Raw genomic sequence first — 27628 nt, 5'->3', positions numbered from 1 at the left:
TCCTGATGAGCCCGACAGAAGCAGACGGCGAAACGCTTCTTGGAAGGCGAGTCAGGAAATGAAAAGCCAATTCTAGAAGATTTGGCTGTCCTAAATTCTGGGTTAGCCATTCCCCCCCTTTCTGCTGCTGGCGATGCTCTGGACTGCAGGATTCTTGCTGCCCTGGGCACCCTGTGCAGAGGCCAGGATACATTGTGCAGTTATTTATTTGCAGATGGAGGTTAAACAAGGATCTTGCTACACCCTGAGTAGGCTTAGCTTTTTTTTTTTTTTAACTTGTATTGTTTGTTTCTTTTTAATTTGGAAAATATATTTATATTCTATTTTCGAAAATTCTAGATGAAATTGTGCAAATGGCTCCTCAGACTTGACAGAAGACCTACAGGGTAATGCAGTAAAGCTTAGTATTAACAAAATTACCACAATTTGTGCTAAGAGCATCATAGCTTCAACTAATGTAAAAATAAGTGAAGGATTTCTGAAAAGCAGTACATCCATTTAATGCTTATCTGGAAAACTAAGTGTACTGAATATATAAGGAAATAAAACCAAAGAACTTCTTCTGGCATTCTCTCATCCTTTTCCCCTGACGTGCCGTTATTATGCATTACAATAGGAAAAGTATTTGTATTCGAATGTGAAGTCTGTTTTTAAAGATGCAAGCGAATAAAATAAATGTTAGTGTAGTGCAAACACCCACTGAATTATCTTTTTACGCTAACTCAGCCTCAGCGTATTCGGGAGAAGACCCTGCGCTGGCTGCTGGGTACCTTCGACACAGGCTTGCAGAATTCCAAAAGTAAAACCCAACCTCAACAGATGTTTTGTCTGGTGCTAACTCTCCATCTTTTTTTATACCGTGCAATACTTGTACATTTTGTATGAGCAATTCCCACAGGAATTGGCTGTTACATTAGAGGCAAGTGCTGGCATATAAGAGAAGAGGATATGTATTTTCTTAGAAATGACTATGCAGCATTTTTTGAAGGAGGTGGCTTTGGTATTGTTATGCATGCATGTGAACGGCCCTGAAATTCTAGAATTTTAGTCTTTAGAGAAATTTATTACTGTTATGGGCAAAGAAGATCTAAATATCTTAGATTTTTATCTGTACATCTGAATCCAAACTGAGAGGTTATCTATGGGCTATCTCTTCCCTGAAACATTTAATATTCAATTTATAATGCTCAGAACAAGCATTTACTTCAGCACTGTGAAGTTTCATCTTTTTAAACCATGATGCATCCTTCAGTAGGAGGATCAGGCCCTACTGGCTTGTTGTCAACTGTGAATTTAATGCAGTGTTGAAGCATTTGTGATAAATTAATTTCAGCTTTGTCTCCTAAAGGGGTCTCATCTTGCATCCTTTGTACACTGACAGTTTTACTGAAAACCGTGTCACAAGTGAGGTATAAAACACAGCAAATCATGTATTTGGATTACAAGATAAATCTTTTTGGCTTGTGTTTATTAATACTATTTAACTGTAGTGATGAGGCAAAGGGACACTGATAATTGCAAATTTGAAGGTTCTCTATTTTGAAAAGGCATTTCTCCCAGACCAGCTGGTAGAAAAATATTCATCAATCAATTAGGACTGTCCCAGGAATTTATTAAGTTTTACATAAACTGTTATTTCTGCCTAATTGTATTATGAATAAGCAACTGCAATAAACAGTGAAATTCAATCTTCTGAATAAGCACATAACTACATTCTTCACTATTTTCTGGTCTTTGACAGCTCAGTAGTTAAACTAGATGAACATGGAGTATAGTACATGAAAATGGATTAGAAAGAAATTGATAATGTAGCACATTTTCTCCACTTCCTTCTAAAACACTTAGTGAAAAGCAATCAGTTCTAAAAACCTCTGTCCATGTATTAGTTAATCAATACGAATGTTCAGCCTGCTCCAAGATATTTTAACACCTGTCAAAGCTAACTCACCAGTCATTGTTCAAATCTTACATGGAATCGAAAACCACAACTGAAAACCTTTCCCATCTCCAGGGGATTAACTCTGGGGGAAAAAAAGAGAGTGTGATTCTGGTTACTAGAAATGAGAGGGGGGGGAAAGATCCAATTCTCAGATGATCCAATTATTATTAAAAAAACTATGTTAAAAAAAAAAAAGAGAGCTGGGAGAGTGAGGAATTTAATCATTATTATCTCCCTCTTGTGAGGCAGTGTGAAAATCTGCCAAACCCACCTTTGCTTGGTTGCTCCAGAGGTGTGAGAGGGAAGGAGAAGTAAATGTAAAATGATGCGTCGGAGAGGCACTGTGATAGAGCGCAGCAAGGGAACTAATTTCCTCTCACACTGCGGGAAAAAAATCCTTTTCAAGTCTTGTGATATTATTAATGAACTATGAAACTCCAGTAAAGAACTTGGGGCCATGTGTTGCTATTACTGCTCCTTGGTAGAGCAGAATATAGCTACATTTACTGTGGGGTTAACACAAGATCCCTGACTTGTATATACCATTCCCCCCTCCCATTATATACCAGGTTTAATACCTCTTCTCTATAATTCTCTCTTTATAATGTCTATCATATATTATCTCCCTATAATACCTATCTTTAATATTTCCTCTCTATTACAATAAATATATTAGTTGGCAGGTTTAGTATCTCCTCTCATTCAAATCACATTAGGCTCAGGCATGACAAACAAGTGTGAGGAGTATTTTCTTGAGGTTTTAAAACACAGCCGTCTGAAATCTGTACAGCTCTGTAGTTAAAATTGGAAATCAAATGTACTGTTTCTGATATTTTCCCTTCCGAAAGGGAAGTGGGAAAGTAGAGGGTACTGCTGTGACACTGTCAATCTGAACTAACGTACTATATTGGTTTTATACATTAATTAATGAATTATATGTTAAGATATTAATTTGTACGTATGTATTTTTACCTTGATTTATTACCGCTAAGGAAACTGGGGCTTGTGCTCCGTCCTTGTGGGGGCTCCTGCTGGGAGAGCACTGCTCCTGTCTGGGGCTCTGCTGCGAGGAGGACACTCGTCTACTGCAAACAAAAGTGATGCTGTGTTTATCCTGCGTTTCCTTCATACAGCGGACCAAGAAGCCGACCATTTGTCAGGCTGATTCTCACCCTTGGGTCAGAAATTTGCAGTACATGTGCCAGCAGGCAGAGCAGGGCTGGCTGGTGCAGGGACACTGGTGCCACCCAGTGTGTGTCCCAGCCACATCCAGCTCCTTTCGCTGGGTCACCCAAAGTTACTTCTTCAACTCCATCAGCATCTATCCGAAATAATTAAGAGCCCCTATTCCTGCCACCGCCTCCCGAGACCGGGAGCAGGCAGTTTTTCTGTTGAACTGCCAGGGCTGTAGCAGCACTGCCCTTGGCTTGCCCTGCTGAATGCGACACCTCCGCGCCTGGGGGGAATTTTGTTGGACGGTGTGAAAGGAATGGCTAAATGAGAAATCCCTGTGTCTGCCCGCTCCTTGAGAAGTTATGAATCCAGGATAGCGTGAACTATGAAAGCCATTAATATTTGGAAAAACCTTACCCAGGCAGCGTATTTATTTTTGGCCGAACGCCAGACAGGGGATGGAGTGCTCTGAGAGCTGAGATCCTGGTAATGAGTTCTTCATCACCTGTGAGCTGCTAATCCTGATGCTTTAGAAGGTTTTTTAAAAATATTATTAATATATCTGTATCTATATATGCATGTGTGAGTCTGTCTATATCTGTTTAATTTTTTCCCACCAGCAGACAACTCCAGCAAGAACAGCATTAGGACAGGACAGCAGCAGAGTCCAGGTAGCTGGTTACAACGACCTCGTGGTCGTGCCAGATGTGCAGCGCCTCTTCTTGTTAATAGGTCTGCTCCAACGCTTAGAGTTACTTTTTGTTCAAGCCATGGAAAGATTTATGGATCATTTGTTTTGGATTTACAACTAGATCATGTGGTGATGAAAAATGCCATATTGACAGTACTGAAAACTGATGCATATTGTCTTCCCTCAAGCTAGGCACAAGCAACACAGACTGCAACCCTGCAGGCATTTTTTGGCAAAGCCAAAGATTTCCTTATGGTCCCTGAAGTGAATTTTTGTGGGAATTTTTTTCCACACTGGGCCTGTAGGAGATTAATGGGCTCAAAGCTGTGGAACCCACAAGGGTTTTCTTCCACTGCACAGCAGCGACATAAATGTTTTTCTGACATTCTCATCAGGGCCTCAGGTCCCCTTGCTCAGCTGGTGAATCTGACAACCAAACCCATAGCCACTGAGAAAAAAAATGAACAAAGCAAAAAACCTCTATGATATCACAGTAATTCTCTCCTAATGTGGAATAATTTGTTTGCTATTTCTGAGGCAAAGAGAACAAACCAGCATGTATCATTATATTGCTGTATCAATCAGTGGTAAATATGTATACTATATATAAATCTGCTTACCCTATCTCCACGAGGCTGCAGGAGATCTACAAAAGATAGCAAGAAGGCCATGTGAATGACCATAAAAATGAAATGGCATCTGTTTGTAGAAAACACTAACTGGACCAGAGCTTTCTGGGTTAGAAAACTGATGACTGCAGTAAGGATCTAACAGGAGCCTACAAAATTATCAGCAGGATAAGGAAGTGAATTGTGAGTCATGAATTGTTTGTTTTCTATAAAATAGAGATTTTAGGAGATCTCTACTTGGAGAAATAAATTTCCCAATGAAAATGTTAGGCAACTGTTTTTACAAGGAGGGGTTGTTCTTCCCAACAGGTAATTAAATTACAGAACTGATTGCCATGGGGTTACTGTGCTGACAAAAAATAAAAAATGGTTTCAAAAAGGAATTCATTCATGCCAGTAAAAGGGTGATGTGGCTATTATAAGCATATCTATATATCTGATAAAATTTAAATATATATATCTCTTTTATATATATATGTGATGTAGCTTGTATATATATTTAAATGTGTGTATATATATATAAAAAAGCCTTTTTCAGAGTAAGGATAGATTTTTAGTTGTGGTGTATTAAAACTGATTCCATCTCTGGGCACAAATAAAGCAAAAGAATCATTTATAAGGTATGGGAAATGAAGTTTCTCCAGCGCAGACAAAAAAGTTGCGCTTTTTCTATTAGGAAGTTTGCTCGACTGCTCCATGCTGCTCCATAGTGTGAGGCACTTGCTGCTTTGATGAAAATCTGAGAACACTGAATTAGAATCTGCATTAGTTATGTAGGTAAAAAAAAAGTCCTGAAAACGTACAGGGCTGCCAACACAGTGGGTGCCTTCGCATCCTTTTCCTGCATAAAATATACTCCCATAGATCTTCATCCTCCACAAAATGACAGGATAGTCCTGCTTGCCAGCACCAGGCTGTAATCGTTCCCTGCAACTGTACTGTGGCATTCACACAGGCTCCTTCAACAACAGTAATATGGAAGTTGTCTTCACAGGCAACTGTCCTCAGAGTGACATTTTTCCTATCTAGGCAAACAGATTTAGCAGCTTCCTTAAGCACGCTTTCAAAATTATAGAACTAGTTTAGTGTTTTTTGGCACGGAAGAAACAACAGACCGTGAATGCCAGCTGGACTGAGGCTGCTGAACCCCAACAAACCGGACTGGGGCTGCTGTGCCTTTGGCCCTCCAGGTCCCAGGCTGGGACAAAACTCGGGTCTGGTGACCCCGGCACGACGGGTCCCTTAGCCCCTTCTGGGCTCTGCCAGCCGCTGCAGGTGTCGCGGCCGGAGGAGCGCCCGCGCTGGACGTGGTGGGAGCAGGAGTCGCAATTCCGAGCATCCCGGTCTGACTGTCCGTCCCCAGAACCCTGCAGGAGTATTTACTATTTAGGATTTATCTAGTGGTGCCTGGCGGTGGTGAGGAAGCTGGCTTCCTCCAGGGTCCTCAGCCAAACCTGCTGGAAATAGCCCAGAGTAAATATTAACGGTTTGCTCCTGCCCTTGTGGCCCTTGACATGTGAATCCTGACTCTTGCAATGTCATTTGATGGTGCGATCGGTTGACTCTTGCCTGCTCCGTTTGTGTTTGAACAGCGCAGCCTCTTCATTGGTATGGTTAGCTGTGCACTTCCAGCTTTGGGTGCTTCAAGCTCCCATGGGGGTAAAAAATATCACAAGGAAGATGCTGAAAAAGAAGTTTGGTAAGGAGGCATAGAGGGAGCTCACGACAGCACGCAAAACTTGGTCGTTTTGTGAGCAGGTCCCCCAAATTTTCCACACAACCTCACTGGGCCTATGGGAAATGAGCATGCTCTAACAAGATAGCAAAGCATCAAGTGTTTAATGGGAGTGTGAAGGCAATAGAGACATCTAAATTATAATTTTGCTTCAAACATCAGCTTTGCTGACACTGAGCAGGTCTTGTGTCTCCCTTCTCACTTTCTAGAGTCCGTCCAGTTATATGCTGTAATGGAGAGGAGCAGCTCTAAGAAAGCCAAACCCCAAAGGTGTGCAAAACTTTCCATGATAAACATGGTTAAAAAAATCTGAGGAATAAACTGGTGAGACAAACTTAACCTTGTTTGCACGGTGATAACAGAAAGAGTATTAAATAGAAAAAGCTTTGCTCAAATGGAAAAAGAGCTTGGAGCTTCTGGCCAGTAACTAATCAGAATAGATGCTTTAGCACAAACTGATGCTGCTGCACGTTTTCCACTGCTAACCTGCTGCTCTGTTTATTGTTGAAAAGTGTCCTCTTTGCAATGACTTTTATAGAGAGATCTGAGAGCAGACTGCAGCTGAAGCTGTGCCAGCTAATGAAACTCGTGTGAGGAGGTGACCTAGGCTTGGAAGTTGCTTCGATAACAAATATTCGCCTAAAAATGTGCTGAACTTGCTGTACGAAGAACTTCTGGTTTTGAGCAGATTTTGCATATTTGGATATTATCAGGCATAAATTCAGTATTTAACATTTAATCTAATTATCCTAGGGCCTTACATTTATAACGATCTTTGGGACGTTCTGTAATTAAGTAACCATTAATAAACATTCCCATCAGTGTTGCATTAGAACAAGCCATTTTGGAGTCAGTTTAAACAGGTGTAGAAAGCTCAAAATAGATAAGTAAACAAATATGTTAGCAAATAAATAAAGAGTAAGCTATTCCATGCATTTCTGTTCTCAGTTCTCAGGGAAGGGCTTTATAATTGAGCTACATATCACTATTAGAGATGCAATTACCTGTAATTGCCACCTTTAAAAGCAAGCCTTTGTTTAGAAAACAATATATAGATGAATTGTGTCGAGGTGCACAAGTTGTGAATTGGCTTTAGTTTCGCAATCTCAACCATCACGTGAAAAATACTTTTACATCTCCAAGGCGGAGAGGCCAAACTGTGCTCTCCGTTACACCTGGGTGAATCAACAGCAATCCACCAAGATCCATCAAGTTATTTTGGATTTCCATTCATGCCAGAATTTGTCATATAATGCATAATAGGTGGTAACAATTATTTTGAATAGAAAGCAAATAGAAAGTGTGGCTCTTAATCAATTTAGATACTAAAATCTTCAAAGCTCTTCCAAGGATTACTCTGGATTTAGATTGTATTTTTTGTGGAGAGGAATCAGATCCTTCTTATTTATTGGCACAACAAAACTTTTCTTAATGATGCTTAAGGTTGCCCTGTTACATATCTCACCTGTGAAGTCAAGGGGAAAGTCTTAATCAACAACGATCAGCTTGATATCACCTATATCACTGACAATAATGCACCCTTTGAGTTTTCAGTTTTATGGAGTCCCTGTATAACATTATTCTGCATTAATACTACTGGGTCACTATGAAAGTTTTGCAGTAAATTGCAACTTTATTAGTATGCATTTGAGAATAACAGTAAATAACAGAAAAATATAAGGAAACACAAGTCAGCAGATTTTTTTACGTAGATGAAGAAACTACTTGTACTGTCATACACACATAGAATGTATATCATTACATTTCCCAGCCAGAAAATAATATTGTACAGATTAAGCCTGCACTGTAAATGCTTTTATTATTTTTGTAAAAGTTGCAAACAGCTAAAAATAGGACTTGATAATGAAATTGCTGACAAGCCTTAACCATAGCCCAAGAATGCAATGCTATAATACAGTTGTGCCAAGCTACATTATGTTGCTGCAGTGATTAATTCACTGCTGGTTTTGCTGAAGCTGTGTTCTGCAGAAGCATCCGTAGCTCTAGTTAATCCATATCTGAGAGCGTGAGAGGGGATATAAACTGAGTAAGCACTGAGCAGAATTGCAGTACAGTGCAGGACCCCTTTTGTAACACAGGATCACTGCATTGCTTCATAATATAAATAGGAATGGAAGTCATCAGGAGGTTCACATCTTATTAATTACAGCCCAAAGGTCAATGGTTCTCGCTAAGGCTCATTTCTACTGCTCCAAAAATTCTCTAACCCAACAGCCAGGGATTTTCTTGCTAACAGGTAATTCTGAGCCAACACAGCCAGCTCTAAAAGCTCTCCTATTTACTTCAGTTGATGGGGTACCAACTACAGCAAAAGCACATAGCCATGAAATGATTTTCTGGAGCAAAGCGCATTAGTCAGACCGGAGACGGCTCTCTACAATAAAGCCCAAACTGGTTTCCAACAGCCCCAGAAAGCAGAGTCCAAAGATGGCTTAGGACTGCCTCCTGCCCACCCAGCCTGTTTAAAGCAAATATTTTGGCAGCCAAGGGTTTCTCTTACAGTTTGTAAGTTGGCACTTGGGCTAGGTGGTTGTTGTAGGTTCCTTCCAACTGAGGTTCTCTTCTCTTCCTGTACAGTGTTTAGACTTGTTAAAAATAGTGTATTTGACCTTCCTGTTGAGGTTAACAGGGCCGAAACCTGTTGAGGTTTTGACCTTCCTTCAGCTTCAGGACATGACCAAATTTCAAAATCTTTCCCCCAAAAGATTTTGATGCCAGACCTGGCAATATTACTTTGCTCTTTGCGTGAACTAGCACCATTAGCAAAACTCTAAAGGAGCTGAATCTTTTTAATACCATTGTAAGTGTGAGTAGAATAGCTATGATGCAATTATCTTAATTAAAGTTAATTAACATATATTTATGCAAGGTAAAAAGGCCATGACAAAGGGAGAATACAATGGAGACACAAGAAGCAAAAGTTCAGATCCTCTTAGCTTGTGTAAAGTGCTGTAGCTTCCTATGAGCTACTGGAGTTATGCAGATTACTGCCAACTGAGGCTTAGCTTTGTATCTATTATAGAAGGACCTAGACTGTTTGATTCCCTATTCATTAATATTTGTGTAATGAGTTTCCTAGTCTTTCATAAATTAATATTTGTGTGAGAATGAGATACTTCTTGTTCAATGTTCTGCTATTCTAAAAAGTTTTAGTCACACAATTAAAATGGAAACAATGCCATAGGACTAGCTGACCAAGTACAAAGAACAGGTAATTAGTAAAAGTGGAAGGTTTGAAGGTAGTGTATTGACATAAAAGCATTTACCTGTGACCTTATCAGGCAGTTACAAGTGTAAATATATATATGTTATAACTGGGATCATCTCTCTCTAATTCAGAAGCAGAAAAGTGCATTAGATTTACAGGAAACAGTGTGTAAAAGTAGCTGGATGAAGCTAATGTGTTTATGAATATATATGGTGATAACGTTTTCTTGGTGTTGGCAAATGAAAGTACATTTGATTTGAAGCTTCTCAAAGTGGAGGGATTTCAAGAGGTTGCTTAATTTTATAAAGGGTTTGTGCACACACATGCACACACACACACATTTTTTTGGCAAGTTCTCCTGAGCTGTCTCCATATTCCATCTGGCAGGGTTCAAGCCATGATCCTTTTCTTTTTTTTGTGCTGCCGTATTGTGGTTTGTTAACTCAAAATTTGAAAAGAAACCCTGTAGTAATGATGCCAGCACAGCCGATGTCCTGCCAACTTTTTGCAATTTTCCTTTAACCCTGAGATGTGTGAGAGGTGGATATGCATCAAGACACTCCCGTGAAACACCAGGAAGTCTGTTAATTATTTTGCTCCTTAATAAAGTGATTTGCTGTAGCTAAGCGTGGTTGTAATAAAGCAGCTCAGTATGGCAAGCAAATGTCTAAGACGCGTTTGTGGCAAATACTTTGAAAATACACTAAGTATGGGAAAGAGCATGAATGTGATTGGGGAGAAGTGTTGGTTGAGCTGGAGAGCCTTCAAGGAAAATATCTGACATGTTGTGCCACCCTGCCCATTGCAAAAGCAAAGAGTTTGGTTTTGGACCTTATTTATGAACATTGTTTTTTTCTGACAAAACCAATTTAATAGGATCCAGAGAAGTAAATGTAACCACTTACATGTAATCAGAAGCTACCTGTTCTAATAGTCTCTCCTTCAATGTAATAAGAAAGTTTTACTGTGGGTCATCCCACAGCCTTAGCAATCTCCCAAGAGCTTATTGGGCATCTGCCCAAAACTGAAGCCAGCACTGATGATTTTTAAACACGTTTCAAAAAACATCAGTCAAACTATGGTTTGATTTCTTTTTTAATAGGCCAGGAACATTATACTGCGAATTTTCAGGTGAGCTCGACTTGGAAATTCCAGATTGGCAACAGGCAAAACAAACAAAAAAAACCCAACAACAAAAAAGGAAAACAGCCATAATGGTGGATTCTTAAGCCTTACATAAAATGGTCTGTTTGAAAGAACCAGGATTCTGGATTGAGTGTTTGACCATGGCGGGAGAGGGAAAGGCAGAGATACATGTGCGAAAAAGTAGAGTTGAGAGGCCCTGCAATGAAGTAATGGGTGCTCTTCCATGTCAGCTGTAAAATGCATTTTAAGATGATTCTCTGTAGGAAAAAATACAGAATGATCCCAAACATAGTTACATGCAGATAAACTGTAATAAAAGTTCCACAAATACACAGTTCCCCATTTTCTCTACTTAAATAGATATAATTAGATGAAACAACTGAGGACCGATTTCATGTTCCATGCACAGTTATTGAAATTATCAGAATGGAAAGGACCCAGGCAACTGGATGAGAATAATATTTATGTACTGAAATATGCACCTTCTTTCAGCTAGAACAGTATCTAAGAAAGTGATAGAAATCTGCAGAATCTCTCTTGGACCATTACAGAAATTAATTCACACATGTATCTCAGTATAAAGTCTCATGCAGCTTTCTACTGCGGGAGCTCGCTATGTGAACAAAATTAGTCTTTGCTGGCACTGTACACTTAATTACTGAAACAAAGGTGCTACAGTTTGATCCTTGGATTATCGTGGGCTTGCCATGGGGAACTTAAGTTACTAGATGTGACTCTGGCTTGTTGACTTTTAACACACTTTCTCAATTAAGCTGTGCATGTCCCCAAATTAAATAGCAATTCATAGTTACTGCAAATTGATTTCTACCCAGGCTGTGGCTAAAGCTGCCAAATGAAATGTCAGAGAGGAATATCTTCTTAACTTAGAATATTATACTGATTTTCTTAAAAAATTGTCTTAGCATTTATAAACACTTGGTAAGTAAACTTCAGACCTTTGTCCAATCTTTTCTTTATGAAATATGGAAGAACCTCAGTGATTTATCATTCTCTGAATTTTATTGTACTGCCTTTTTTGTGTATTTAGGATCAGTTAATATGATTCATACAGCAGACCAGAGGGTAATTTAAATTTTAATATATTGCAGTCAGGCAGTGTCAATGCACTATTTCCATCTGTGGAAAGGTACCAGTTCTCTGATTGACTGATTACGGCAAAAAGGAAAAATCATATCCCCAAGATGCATCACAAAAAAGACATAAAATGTACATAAACATGTCAGTTTATTCTGACATTACAGGCACTAGCAGGATTTGCCAGATGTCCGCGTGTCGCAGGTATCTGCAAGCCTTAGCGATTCTAGATCAGTCACTTAGAAATAATGCGGAAAGATCTCACTTGGCTTCGGAGTTCAGCACGTTCAGTGTGCAGAGCAACCTGAACTGATTTGTAAATCCCTGGCTGTTCAGGAAGGAACTGAAGAGAAATGCTGGTGTTACGCTTACAATTCAGGATATCAGGGTCCAGTTCTTCACCTGGCCGCAGACTTTCTGCGCGCTCCCCTGGTCCCTCGTACGCCGGGCGCTGCCGGTGTCCCCCACCTTTCCCCCTCCCCGTCCGAAGGCAGCCTGCCTGGATGTAAACCCCCCCGAAACAGTTCTGCCTCTTCTTTCCAGGCAATACGAGTAATGCAATTAATATTTACTAATGATAATAACCAAAGCTCAAGTCAGGAGAGCAGGGCGGTGAAAGCCTCGGCTCTTCTGAGCGCTGCCAGTCAGCTCGTCTTCACCTTTCTCCCCATCGTGTTTTGTGAAGAGCCTCCCAGCTGGCGCCCAGCATGGTGCCTGCAGTCTATTAAGCTGTTTTACAAGAGTGAGTGGCATGTTCATAAAGGCGATTAAGCGAGGTACAAGTATCAGAAAAGCAAGGATTCTGTGGTGTGCTTCATTAGCACTTACGCAACCTAGCTGCAAGTGCAAGTGGAACCTTTGAATTAAGCTGTAGTAAAGGGAATTATGACAAGGATATTCCTTGAAGTGAATCTTGAGATTATAAAATAGACTACTTGCTAAATATGTAAACGTGTTAATGACTGACCATTAGCCCGCTTTATTAAAGACATAGAAATGTAAAGAGTAACGCAGTCTAGATTTTCCTTCTCTGCTGAATTACTCAGCAGTGGTAATGTAAGCTGACTTTTGTTGTCCTTTATGCAGCAAAATTCAAACTTAGATGACTTAGGAGCGGAGTCTCTGTACATCTATAGATGGTCTACATATAATGAAGCTTTTGAAGTTCTACTGCTTTATACCAGCTAGAGATATGACTCTGATTTTTTAAATAAAAGGCAACTGGCTTAATGACAGCTGCTTTGTTAATACATGTTAAGCTGAAGTCTGGCCCCGATTCCAAACCTTCTTCTAGGCAAATGCAAATGCAATACCTTCAGATATTCCCATTTTACAAGATGCATAGATAAGAGTTTGGAATCAGCATTACAGTTTTGGTAATCATTAATTGTATGGAATATTTTGGGCCATTTCTACTTAAATTCCATATACTGAACATTGGTATTTACACATTTGAACAAAATATTCAGGGTAAGAGAACTTGCTGTGTTGGTATAGATCATTTATTCATGAAGTCCAGTAGCCATCTGCAGCAGCGAGCAATAACCGAGAAGGAGGCAATCATCTTTCATAATTACAACTAACCAAGTGTACATCAGTGCATACTATTTGTTATAAAATTCTCAGTTTATTGTCACAAATAAACTCAGGGGTCAAACTCTATGTTAAAGACATGAGTAAAGTGGATTTGAAGCTTAGGTTACTGGGAGCTGCAAGCTCCCAGTGCAAACATAAAATTCTGGACTATAAAAATATCTGATTCACTTACTAAGTGACTCAGCATGATGCTGACTGCACATGTGCACAGTACTGAACAAAGCAACTCAGGAAAATGAGAGAAAAATATGATAAGCAGAGATGATGTGTCTGACAGTAATAGTAGTGAATTATGTTATTATGATTATATAATAAAAATCTTTGTGCAAAAAAATTACTGCACCTTAACAAGATGTTTTAGAGAAAATATATATATACATATAATGTAATTGTTACAATAATGGAGGGGAAAGAACAGATATTTTATGTCAAATGATGTGTTTTAGCTTCTTGATTAGTTAGATTTTACCAGAGAGAAACTGAAATTAAGAATCAACTACTATTATTAGACATGAAATTGAGGAATATGAATCTGTGCAAGCACATTCTGGTTACACAAGAAAGCTGGCATTGAGACACTAGCTCATAGGCAGGTACTGTCATGTTTTCCAAATACCCTGTCAGGTCCTTTTTGGAGGTATCAGTATTTTAGAGGTGGACTATCTAAAGGATGGGATCAGACCTGCGAGTGCAATGCATTTACTTTTTGCCAGAGCCCTAAAGCCAGTGCAGCCAGAGGTGAGGAAATGTCAAAATGCAAGAGGATCTTCCAGCCCTATCTTGATCCCAGCACACCACGGAGGACAACCTCAGCCTAAGTCAGGCTGGTGAATGCAAATAATATTTCTCAGATAGCATCTCCTCTTCCTCCTCTTCTCGCATGACCTCAGCCGCAGAGACGAGCGCTGAGCTCAGGCCACTCCTGGCTGCAGTGGTGCAACTGGAAAGGAATGGCATGGTGGACAGGAAACAAAGTCCTGATTTCATATTATTAAGTACAAGGAATTAAATACCCAGTAGATTTTGACACTGCCTGAGAGTATTCTGTATGATTAAAAATCCATAATAGAGTATGGTGCGTAGCCATGAATAAAAAATCCAAATGGCCGGATCTGAAATTTTTGAAAGGCCAGTATCCATAATCTTGAATATTTAACCTCTCTAAACTTCTAGAAAGTTTTATAGCACGTATACTACATCACTATATGACTGTAAAGCTCAGAAACCTTAGCAATAGTACATAAGCATTGTTGTAACTGATAGCCAGAGAGGTGAACTGCTTGCACCAAGGTGCTTCGCTTCTGTGGTGTCGGACAAAACATCATCATCTTGGAGATGGCAATTCTCACTTTTCAGAGGAGAGCTAACCAGCTACAAAGGAGCAGTGTGATTTCTCTTGCCACCTTTTGCTGCTCTGTGACTTCGACAAGGAGTTATCCAAGCCGCTACTTGTAAGGGATGGTGCAAGGACGGCTATGTAAAAATGCGATCGCATGTTTACCGTGATGGAGTCAACGCTTGCTCCCCATCCAATAATAAAACCTGCAGCACCTCCAGGTCCCAAACCTCTGTGCCCATCTGTATTGTACAGTCATTCTGCTTCACCTGCCAAGGTCAGGGGAGGTAAAACGCCGTTCCGTGCCGCCTCACCCGAGGAGGAACGCGCTGGCTGCAAACCCACGCTGTGCCGTGTAGGTGGAAAACAGGGTTAAACGCTCGGCAGTTATTGTGGGTGATGCTTACTTTCAGTTCCTTCTAGTGGTGACTTTCAGGCAAAATCCCTTCTCTTTGCCAGATATCCTAAAGCTGTTTGGGGAAAATGTAGTGCCTTAGTGCTGCTTTTCTCCCTGATGGCTTTGATGGCCAATTAGGCTCCTCTTTTAATTCACTTAGTGGCTTCCTGGCCCCAGGCCTGCCTCTCTCAGTCTCTACATCCAAAAGAAGTCAGATGGAAGAAATGTCTTCCAGGGCTAACTTGAAAAACAATCAGTTCTTTTAAACCGTTGCCTTCAAGATGGCTGCACACTCCTTATCGGATCTTGCTGTCTGTTACCTCCCTTGAAAGTGAGCAACAGATCCAAGCAGATGTTTTCTTATCAAGAATTCATACCAGACCTATTTATTTTAAATTAGCATATCTCATTAACTGTCTCAAGGACACTGGCTGAATTCATCTTTTAATGAGTATCTTGGAAATCTAGCTTTTCAAAAGCGAAATATAACTGCAAATAGCTGTACTTTTAACCCTCTCGCTTCCAGCCCAGGGTTTGACAGGCGAGCCGTCGAAGATGGGTTTTTTTCTAGCCAGCCTTTGGGAAAAGCCACGCTGCTATTCCACCTGGTATTTTGGAGTCGGGATACACCAGCCTGCCTTGATCCAGCTCCATATGCAGGTGCAGGGCTGCTCCAACAGCAAGCGGAAAAACCAGAGGGGAAGATCAGCCACGTGCCCAGAAAGGCTCGGGGCCAGTCCCCACCAGCGACGGGCTGCAGCCCAGAAATGTGGCTGCAAAACACCTTCTCCCTCCCTGGGACTGCACGGGGCAGGCATTCTTCCTCTGCCTGTCCTCCCACCAAGATTTTAGGAGTGCCCCGCAGCAGGGAAGGGAATGCAATGAAGAGCCGGGGTGCCTCCATTGCAGTCTGCGGCATAGCCTACCGATACATATATTTTCTCTGGTTTTCCCGTCGTGTTTTCCCCCTAAATAGCAGCACTAAAATTATTTTGGTACAATATTTAATCATTCAAAAGGAAACCACAGGCTGATGTGATATTTCAATTGGATATAATCCAAAAATCCACATTTATTTGTTCTAATATATGAGTATTAGTGAAGCCAGAATGCTTCCAAGGCTTCACGGATTGCATTTTTTGTACTTAAGAAAAGGCCTCAGCAAGCGTGTATGATGTTGTCTATGTATCTTCCATACAAAGGCATTCTAGTATAGTGCTTATTAAAGGGAATATAATTACACTAGAAATACTAAAATATTATGCTGACCATGAGGTCTGCAGAAAGGGGTTCTGTCGAAGGAACAGACACATAAAGATATTATTTTGGGGTGAGTTTGTCTGTGACATTGCAGCAATCAGCTCATCTGCTGTACCTGCTCAGGCAAACGCTTTTATGTGAGATACGAGCTGTTGGGGTAATGCAGGACACATGTGGGCATGGCCTGAAAGTAACCCAAAGCCCACCGTCACTTTTACTTCCATGAGAGTATTTCTGTCCTAAACGCTGGTTAAGCAAGATCCAGAGAGACTCCAGCTACTCGACTGCCCGTAGGAGGTAAGTGGAGACAAAACTAAAAGCGTAATGTGCATCATCCAGATGGGCCTCAGCACAATACGCTTTTGAAAAGCATATCAAGGGAGGTATGGCTAGAAAATAGAACGGAATAAAGGGATTATGGGGAATGAGTGAATATTTAGAAAAGAAGAAAGACTCAAGGGCAAGGATGTTACAAATAAAAAGAGATCTCAACTTCAAAGAAACCCACAAAAATAAAACATGTAGGAAACCAACCTGGAAATTCTGTTCACACCTGGGATGATTGATTTGTGAGACATTTCCAGCACCTCAGCTGTAGTTATCCGTTCCAACGGCTCATTTGAATTTCATAGAATTTATTTTGAATCTAAGCAGTGTATCACCACATAACTGTGTGGCTGAAATTATATGTCAAGGCGGTTGGGCCTTCAATTCTGTGGGGGGTCAGTGTGGCTCAATCCATTTAGCGCAGCATCACAGCTCGTGACGATGTAGTTAAGGGTGTGCCAGCCCTTCCATTACAAACCCCACTTTCAGGGGTTTAAACTTGTCGAGTCATTTAACAATATGCTATAGAAACAGCGGTGCTGGGGGAAAAATCAATATTATAATTCAACAAGTAAGTAAAAAGTACCCTTTGCTAATGAAAGCAATGACAGCTGTGCTTTCTGGAAGAAAATGTATAGTGCCTAAACAACAGGCAAAACATATACTAACTCAAACATATTCATATTTATAAATAGCACACCTAAATTTAACAGGATTGAAGCAGATGGAGGTAATACATAAAAACATTAACATTTCTGCAGCCAGGATATTCACAACAGCTAAAAGAACAGGCTCAGAGATCTGTCCTTGCCTCACGTTCCTTTAAATGCTAATGAAAATTGTATGTAAGCACTTGGAGAAGAAATCAGTCTCCAAAGGAATTGTATTATCTGCTTAAATATATATACTCTTTTTTTTTTTTTTTTTTCCTCAAGAGAGAGATGTTTAGGTCTGCTCCTAGATAAAAACAACAAAATTCCTTAAGATAGGGTGTTATTATGCAGAATACATTGCTGTGTTTATGCCATAATCCCATTAGGTTTCAAAGCACCTAACCCCTAGAGATTTCAAGAGAACAAAATCACGGCGGAACAAGCATTTGCATGAGAAACACTGTTTTGGTGGGCGAGAGAAACCTGTTATTAAATAGCTTTGAATCTTATTGTTGAAAAAGTAAATAAATATTTGATACATATCAATAAATATGGTCCTAAGGATGCTAATCTTCCTGCAGGGAGAGGTGTATAGCAAAGACAAATAACAGTGTAAACCTCCATGGGAGTACTAACCCCAAGTCAAACTAGCAGCGTGCCTTGTGTTTTCATTTATTAATTAGGTGATACATGAATTATGGTAATGCAATTATATGCTACTTTTCTTGTCACCGTGTGGCTTGCTTTAGTCCAGTTGGAAGAGGCACAAGCTAAAAATGTAAGCCATTTCAGGGAGTCCCATCCAAACTTCTCTGAAAGTAAAGGTTTTTAGCCCTGACTGGCATCACGTATTTGGTGGTCCTTCAGCCACAGCTATCCTTTGAAAGTCTTGTTGCATGATTGGAACGACAGATTTGCTATGCAAGGCAAACTCCAGCTCTTTGTTAAATATATGACTCCAGCGGATAGCGAAGCAGTGTATATGAAAGCAGATTTTGACTTATTTTCACCGCCTCTGCGCTAGCAGTGTGTATAAATCTAGAAGCAAGATCTCTTCAAAGTGTGTATGTTGTCTCAAGCCTTGTACAAATAAAAGCGGGTGACATCCCATTCAGTCTGAAAAATCTTTTCACCAAATGACTGCTTGATCATTTCCTCCATACTAAATGAATGTTGCTAGAATTTGGCTCACAGAGTTCAAGCTGCTGGACCTGGGCAACATCCAGCCATTGCACCGGGTCTTTTATGGGACTCAGTTGGGAAAGGATGTGATTTTACATGTCGACAGCCAACCCAGAATATACTCAGAGAAGTCCCAAACACAGCTCACTTTGGAGACGCTGAATGCAGCGAGGGCTGGCGTCCCCTAACTCAGGATTTCTTTCTCTAAAATGGGATCTGTCATTATCACTGGAGGGAATTACAAGGAACCAAGTTATAAACACTGTTTTTCTAATCATGGAACTTTTGCAATAATTTTTAATTGAAGATCTTGAATTCAATCCACAATCCAGCAAACTTAACTTTTTTTTTCCTAAATTCCGCTTTTACCTGCTGACAAACTGTTGCACATTAGCTGGATGCAATGCACATAATTATTATTCTTTTCTTTTGACAAATTATTGGGGATTGAAAAGGGAATTTACAAAATATTTCTTTTAAGAGAACGTAACGTTTCTCTGTTTACCAGGAGTTAATTAGCCAAAGTTCATATTTAAATGGAATTTTATTTAATCCTACAAAAGTGAAGAAAAATATGCAAATCAGTCCCAACAAAGTGCAGTTTTAAAATGGAAGAAATCTCCACCTGCTACCAATTAAGTCTGTATTTTTTCATAAGAAAGTGATGGTTGATTATACTAATTTTACCCTTGTGGTAATTGTCACTAATCTTCAACATATTGTATGTGTCTTGCTCTTATGAATCCCATATCCCCTTCTGCCATAAATATTTCATAAAATATTCAAAGCCAGTCCACAGCCAAGTAATAACAAATGTCAAATGACACATTAGGAAGATTCATAGCTATTTTAAGTATGAATTTTATATAAACGCTTAACTCATTTATTGTGGTCAGTGTTAAGGATTGATTTTAGCAAAGAAATGCTCTGCAATTAGTAGCAGCACCTTTACTGCCAGCTTGTTATTAAAGTGGAATTAATAGAGAATACTCAAAGTACTTGGTAGAAGACAGTACACGTGATGGTTTATTCAGTTGTGTGTGTAAGCCTAATTTCCAAAGGCCTAATTCAAGAATGCTCTTGTAAATGGAAAGGTTTCTGTTGATTTTGGTGGGCTTTCCATCCTTCTACACCTTTAATGAGTTTTCAAAGTCTCCATTTCTGAAGGCTAGGATACTTTTTTCATTGGTGTTCCCTTTATTGCTATTAGCTTAAAGCCCTTCTTTCTCACTCTCTCCCTCTATAAAAAAATCTCTTTTTTTTCTGGCTAAAGCACAATTTCAGGCTTTCTTTCATTTATAACTAAAGGAAATAAGAAACAGTAGGAATAATTAGGCTCACGTTTCTCCAAATGAGAGTTTATTGAACTTGAATTGTGGTGGCCAGCCCAAAAGAGGGTGGGTGTCTGTACACAGGTGCAGGCAAATAATGAGATGAGGCTCATGTGCAAGGCATAAATACAAATTACTTGCCTGAAGAGTGGTGGAGGGAGGGGAGTAGCTTATGAAGGTGTTTCCTTTAGCACAGCTGGGCTGGCTGAAGGTGTGGGCCTTGTTGATGATAAACTTGTGTAGACAAGATCTGGGCCATGTTCTGAGTGTCTCAAGGTGAGCTGCTTTGGGGAGCCTCGACCACGGGTGTGAAGAATGAGTGAGGAAAAAGCGATAGCCAGGGTAAAGCTGAAGGATGCCGATTCCGTGTACATGTTTGAGTCTGCATTTTCCTCCTCTATGTTTTAGATCAGCACCTGCCAGCATCTCTTCTGGGATAGGCAGTGGCAGATGTTGCTGACCCCAAAGCAAGAGGCAACTCATTGCTATGCTTTAAAATAGAGTAACCGCAGCAGAGGAGGTAGTGGTTTCTCTCTTTGTGTCTTTGAATAACGAATGCAAGAAACTGCCCCAGCTGCAGGGGATGATGCCCCTGAGGAGGTGCCAGGCATGCTACTTTGGGTGTGCTGTGGACACAGGCAGCAAGGGTCGGGAGCTATACGCTGGACCAGTCGATCGCGTGGAGTGAGTTTCTCCAAACGTGGTCAGAGAGCTAGTCTGGTGAGTGGTTTTGCTTCTCCTATAAAATGTGAATTTTCAAGTTGGGGAAGGAGCGAGTAGGGCTACTAGAGTGGCGCTATAGGCTGCTCTAATACTAGGAGCATTGCACAGGGATGGGCTTGTCCCTGTGTTCCTACAAGCTGATTTGACTCTCTTTTAAGATGTATATCTACTGTATCTTTCACTCATGAAATACCTATCTGTCTTTGGGTGGAGAAGAGCCCTTTGATTTAAGAATGATACAAATGTTGGTTAAGGTATGTTTGTGATTATAAATAACAGAATTAATGAGGTTATGATAATGGGAAGTGGAGATGCTGGTTTTTACCCTGGGTGAAATGGCTTGTTACTAGACTGCGACATCTTCTTTGCCTCTCTGGTTCCTAAGTCTCTCTATTTAATGTTGCACTTGCTTATTTTGTGGTTAAATGAAACTAAACACATGGGGAGCATTATGAAGTTTCTGCTTTGTTTTAGCACAGCTGCTACATGTTTATATACTTTTGTTGAACTTTCTTTTTTCCATCCACCTTTATGAATGGATATGTACCCTGTGCAAGGCTAGACCCGTCTGCAGCCTGTCATTTTACTCTTCCTACTACCTTGAAAATACCCAGAGTGACTATCTAAAGGGGTGCAAAGACTTGTTCTTAACTGCTTTGACTTCATCGTGCATTGTATCCTAGATTCCTCAAATAAATCATAATGCATCAAATGACTTGTTAGAATAATAGAAAACATTCTATTCTGAGTTATCTATTAATATTACAAAAATGAGACTGTGGTATCACTTAAAAACCCTCACACCTCTCCCTGGTCTCACTTGGGTTAGGATTTACGCCAGGAGATGTTGAAGAGTTGGGGTGAGCTGAGCAGGGTGTTGGGAGCCAGGATAACTTCTGGTGGTGCAGGAGGTTGTGGCAAATGAGCTCTGCCCATTAACCTGAGGGTGAGCCAGGAGGTCACAGTCCTCTGCTCCCTACCTAATCCTGCAGCTGCACTTACCACCCACTTTGCAGGCTTGGCAGAAAAGAATGAGGACCAGCTCATACAAGGGTGTTTTAATTGAAACTGCCATCAATTGTAGGGTGGAGTCAGGCAAACAGACAAGGGCAGTAACCTCTTAGATTTCGCCATCATGATTCAATTCAGCGGAGCTCATCTAATGAACTCCCTTTGTCAGCGTGGACAAATTAATTCAGCTCTCTGGGCTAAAGGAGGTGGCGGAACTCGGCACAGTTCCCCCAGAGTCAGTGGAATCCTTTGTTTTCACCAGCCCACGAGATAGCCCCAACGCTTCACCGTCCTCAGGATAGGATTCGTTATTAATGTAGAGTACTCTGGAGATGGGATAACTGAATAGGTATTAAGAATTTAAGTTAAATTGTCAGGAAACTGTGATAAAACTGAGAAGTGGGGTTTGTCTGAAATGCAGGAGAAAGTAAGAAACTGCACATAGCACCAATTAAACTTGGGGAATGCTTTCTGCTTTAGGAGTCTGTTTTAAGGATCTTTGTAGAATAATGTTTAAACCAAATATGAAAACAGCTTGGAGGCTCCTGTTAACCTGGAACAGATGCACATTTTTACAAATATATTCCTATTTGTAACTGTAACAAAATATTTTGGCCCCTAATTTTGCGTAATTGTTTTTCCAAAATGTTTACCATTCAGTGAGTATGAACATTTATGATCGCAGCAAAATATAAACATGTGGTTTGCTTCTGTGGGTTCTTCCTTAGGAAACCAGCAAACTTTCCAAGTGCTTCTCCAGCCTTTTGCTTTCTGGTTGACTGAGTGGCTCTTTAGGTGGTAATGTGAGTGTCCAGATGCACATCAAAATTATTCTGAAAGAGTGGTAGTTTCAGGACTGGTTTGACTGACTGACACTTTTACAACTAAGAGCCATCTGAGGATCTGATTTATATGAAGTGTAAATGTTGTAGTGTTACAGCCTTGTCACCCTGTAATTGCAAGTACAGCTCTCCTGTTTTATGTTGCCTCTTAACTGCACGTTTCTCCCAGCTATGCAGTTATTAGATATGCAAGTATCAGGCTGATCTGGCAGCAGTATCCATCCCCATTTTTGGTATTCATTCATTTAGATGTTGTAATTTTTGCTCACACGAGGCATACCGCTTTGTGTACCAGTTCCTACTAGTATTCCAACTGGTTATGTTCAATGCATTAAAAAATGTTGCTGCTGCTACGTAATATAAACTGCTAATTAGGCTTCTTAATACAAACGCTTTGATCGGCACCTGGCATGTCAAACATCCTTCTTGTGGATGTGCCTGCCCTCAGTGTGTACCGGGCAGGGCACGCAGGGCCCCTCGGTAGGGTCGTGTCGGGCTGCCCTGCCTGCCGTGGTCAGAGCGACGCGTGCTGTCATGCACAGGTTGGCCTCAAATATGTACACGCAGCTCTCTCTAAATTAAACGGAGACTGTATTCACGCATCCAGCTGACTCCTAGGAGAAAATCAAGACTCATTTACCGATCAGCCTTTCTAGTTTGTAAAGGAAGTGTTTACAGTTGCTAAATGTGAGAGGAAAGCAGGCAATATAGGCAGCATGTTTGTGGTTGAGGGGGTCTAATGCTTTTCACTTAAAGGTCTTGTTTCAGTCCCTGATGGCTTTGATGGCTATAAATCATTTTGGCTGACATTCTTTTGGCTGGGTATTTGCTGCACTTTCATATTCCCATTTTAGGAGTATTTAATAAAAATAATTCAACCATTACTGGGAATGAATGTGGGAGATACTACAACTTGGTCTGTGTTAAATAAGTACGTCTCTGTGAAATGGTTTCCTGTGTGCTTTGGAGGAGAGATTGGAATCTGGCAGCTAAATGTCACCTCTATCAAAAGTGTGCTTTGGTGCTCTCTGAGAAACATGTCTGGATTTGGTTTCTGAAAAAAACTCACCAACCCCCACCCTCAGTCCACATAATACTTGTTAGTTTCGTGGGTAACTTTTGCTGATCCTACATTATTTCATGATCTGACTAGGGAAATGGCCTTTCTGGAACAGTAAATTATAAACTAAGCATGCTTAAATCATAATATATTGTTATATGTCCCAAGAGGGGTGAGCTAAGCTAAAAGTGCCAGCCTCTGATATTTCTTAGTACTTCAGTTCTTGACTTGACCAATTCTAATGCTATTAGCCTTCCTTTTAATACAATAGAGATTATTGTCATAGATTGTACCTGAGTGATAGAGCCAGTTTGTTTGCTAAGCTTTCTGTGTAGAATTTGAGTAGGAAAAAAAAGCCAGAAATTGCTTTTCCCCCACCCTCTGCATTCTGATAATGGGTTGCAGCTGTACAGGACTCGAGGCCGGGAGGCGACCTCGCATCTCTCTGGGACCTGAGCAACCTCTCGTAAAGCACATTCACTCTGCATCTAGAATCAACTGGAGAATACTTTTGCTGGGGACATCATAGGATGGTAGGGCTTTTTGGATCCGTGTATGTTGTTTGCTAAAAAAAAAAAAAAAAAAAAATCAACCCCAAACCCAAGTTATTTGAAAATTTCTTGGGTAAATACCTTGTGCCTTACAGTTCTGTGATAAATCAGTAGTTTGTTTATTTTGACTATAACATCCAACATGTTGGTATAAGTAATGAAGTTTAGCTTGGCTGATAGAGCACATATTTAGACTTGAAATACCTTAGCAATGTTTCAGAGTGGCAAAGTGCTCTGGTCTGGGATTTCTTTCTCCACCCCTTCTCTTCCTCCCCCCAGCAAAACCTTCAAATTTTTCTTTTTACAGAAATAATATCAATTTTCTGGCTATTTCTGGTACTTGCCTCTCAGCTCCCATTCTCTGCCCCCTGACAGGGTGATTTTTCTGATTTTCCTGCTGCCTTTGATTCACCTATTGTTCCAGCTTCCTGCAAGGCAAGAGATATTCAATAGATAGTATTCTGGGAGGCATGAATTTCAAGCAGTTTTTCTTGAGTTATGTGCCTGAGGTTGCATTGCACAGGGAAGTATGTGGTATAAAGATATTGCTCTAGTCGTCCTTTCCCCACGTAGGCAGACTTTTACTTCGTGACATCTCCAAATCGACAGGATGTGAATCGTGGGGTTTTTACATGAAAGGCGAATGAAGGGTTTGGTCCAAGACAGCTCACTGAAGAACTTCATTCTCGCTGCCTTATCCTCTTTTGGCTCACTTTTTCTCTCCCCTTTTTGCTGCTGTGCAGTGTGATGGGAATAAGCAAGAGGTTGGTCTGAGGGCTGAGCTGTGTGAGCAGGAGTGGCCGATATCTGAGCGAACGAGCGCTCGAATGGTCCTGCAGGGTGTCCTGTCTCTGGAAACAGCTGGAAACTACTACTTTAAATAACCAGAGATGTTATTTTGAGACACTGTGAACCTCAGTCCCCCAGCTGCTCGGGGTACGGCAGCAGTTGGCATTTGCTCAGCATCTCAAAATCAGTCACCTGTCTTGGGACAGTGTGATAAGCAGCACAAACTTTTTATAGTCAGTGGTTGTGGCTCTTTTACTTAATTATGGGTTAATAACAATCCCATTTCAATCTACTGCTCAATTTAAACGCTAGACTGATTTCCAGTTTAAAGCGCTATTCAAAATCTACTTTATAATTAATTCTTTGGATACTTCTGGGCAAAAAATAATATTGAGAGGTATAGCAGATTTCTTCTAGGGATTAATGTTATCGCTGGTAAATGTCAGGCATACAGATGATATTACAACCTGCTTGCTTTCTTCAGACATGTGTGCTATTGATTGTTTCATTGATGACTGGTTCCTAGCTGAGTTTCATTATACTGCACAGCAGAGGGTTGTTTGTGTTTTGCTGGGTATGTTTGACCTGTGATTGCCCTATGATAAATAGCGGAGGAAGTGATTTAAAAATGAAAAAGCAGGAACTCCTGAAACTACAAATAATTGTTTACTTTTGCCACTCTTCTGAAGAGTCTAATGAATATGTATATGCTGCTCTGGTATGGCCTTGTTAACCTGCATTGGATTAAAGACTGGATAAACTGGAAAGGCTTCATTTTTTAATCACTTTTAATAAATAAAGGAATTCTAAAAAAGTAGATAGCATCAGAAACCATTACTAATGGGGTACTGAGCCTGTTCTCTCTGTTCAGCTTGCCTGACCACTAGCCCAACACAAAATGTTATTGTTTGTTGGTTCTTGCGTGCTCTCTGTACTGGGCAGCCCTCGCCGTGGCCGCGTGTTCCCCAGGATCAGCTCCCTTAGCTCAGCACAAAGCGAACACGGTCTTGCGGATACGCTGTACCCTACTTCTTCTCAGTACAGCCTCCTGATGTGAAACTGGGCTACGGATGGAAAAGCTTGTATTACTTGTGCCTGTATTCCCCTCCATCTCTACCTACTCATTTAGAAGTTACTGGACAGAGCCACATCTCTAACAGTCATGCAATTTTTAGAAGTGCAGATCTGCTTGTAAATGAAAATAAGTTGAGAAAATTGACTTGAATGTAATTACTTAAACCTCTACACTTACATTTTCTTCTAAATAGCACTGGTAATTCTTACAGCAAGACAAATCGGAAATCTTTCATTTCAATAATTTAAAAATATGATCAGTCTGGCAGTATTTTGAGTGATGCTGCATTATCTGACTTTTTACTTAAGTGGTGTTACAATGTCAGCAGAGTAGTTTTTAGAGAATTTCTCTTTACGGCACTCCAGCCTCTCATCCTGAAGTGACATTATAGACCACTGAGCAAGAAATTCATCAATATAAGTAGGTACCATTTTCTGAAAAGATAGTACCTACTCTTACCTTGAGAACTTTTAATCATTCATCTCCCACATTCAAACTTGCTATCACTTAATTAATCTTCCTGGTTTCACTGAAACCTCAATGGTTCCTGAGTAAATGCTGAAATAAGGGCAGCTTTGATGTTTGAAAACCATAATAGAAGGCGGCAGACGATGCTACTGACTTCAGAAAATATTTGAAAGGTCCCTCTCATGCGGCCGGGCTGCAGCATGACGCAGGTTTCCCGAGGGGCTGCTGCCGTACTGCAATAGGAGAAGCCGGCACCGTTGTAATAGTGCTGCTCTGTGGGGAAAATGGGAGCGGCAATAGTTTAATTATCCCCTTGAGTCACAATTTAGAGGACTAGCTGCTGATATTAATGGGGACAGCAGTACATAGAGGAGGACTGTTGCAGGCTTGTTCCCTCCCCTCTCGCCTCCTCTTGTTCTTTATTGTTTGAATTTGTACCAGAGCACCAGAAAAACAGCACCTCCTGCATGCATTGCTCTACCTTTTATTGCTTTTCATCTTTGTGGCTTTATTTGTGATTACAGTGGTGTTTTTTCAATACGTTCTCATGTAGCAAAGATATGAAAAGGATGACAGGTTGTAATGAAAGCCCATCGCGTTTAACGCGTTCGTGTAAATCGGCGGCGCTTTGCACGGCGCTGCTGCCATGGGGCACCACAGGTGGTTCGGGGACCCCGCGGTGAGCTCGCACCGCGGTGAGTTCGCACCGCGGCGAGTTCGGCACGGGACCACGCCATCCTCTTGCCAAAGGCGGGCTAAAACCTTCAGACCCTCTCCAGCTGGATGATTCGGTTGTCCTTCTGCTGGAAGAGGGCAGAGCACAGGGTACGGACTGTACCTTTTCTGGGGGAAACATGGGAATCTTTTTCCTCCTGGACTCTAGTAGGTATGTTGCCTCCAGCTCGTTAATTCTCAGCCTGTTGAGCAGGTTCTGCATTTGAATTCTATTGTCCCCTTCATAACTTTTACTATGCTTTAACATAACTGTTAGGTGATTTCCCCAGCTTACCTGATACAATGCCTAAAATATTTTTATTTTACACTTTTTCCTTTTGATGTAATAATTATTATACTTAAAAATTGCCTCTTAAGAAACAGTGATGACTTTTCTGGAAGCAAGTTAGAGCATGGACATTGTCCGGATGGGAGCTAAAGAAGGCCTGTTTAGCCAGCGATAGTGAAACTGTTGGTGGTTCCCAAAGAATTATTTCTCCGCTTGTTAGTGGAATGCTAATTCCTCTAATGTCATGTATAATAAAGCTCATGCTGAACTACAAATTATCTGAGGTGAAGCCTTTTATTTTTTTTCTGCTTTTGGATTGCTCATGCTGAACTACCAATTATCCAAGGTAAATCTTTTTTGTTCTCCCCCCCCCCCCCCCCTCCTTTT

This window comes from Haliaeetus leucocephalus, unplaced genomic scaffold (assembly GCF_000737465.1).
Source record: "Haliaeetus leucocephalus isolate CR32 unplaced genomic scaffold, Haliaeetus_leucocephalus-4.0 Scaffold262, whole genome shotgun sequence".
In the NCBI taxonomy this organism is placed as follows: Eukaryota; Metazoa; Chordata; class Aves; order Accipitriformes; family Accipitridae; genus Haliaeetus; species Haliaeetus leucocephalus.
The sequence above is the reverse complement of the archived record's forward strand: the minus strand, read 5'-3'. Positions refer to the sequence as shown.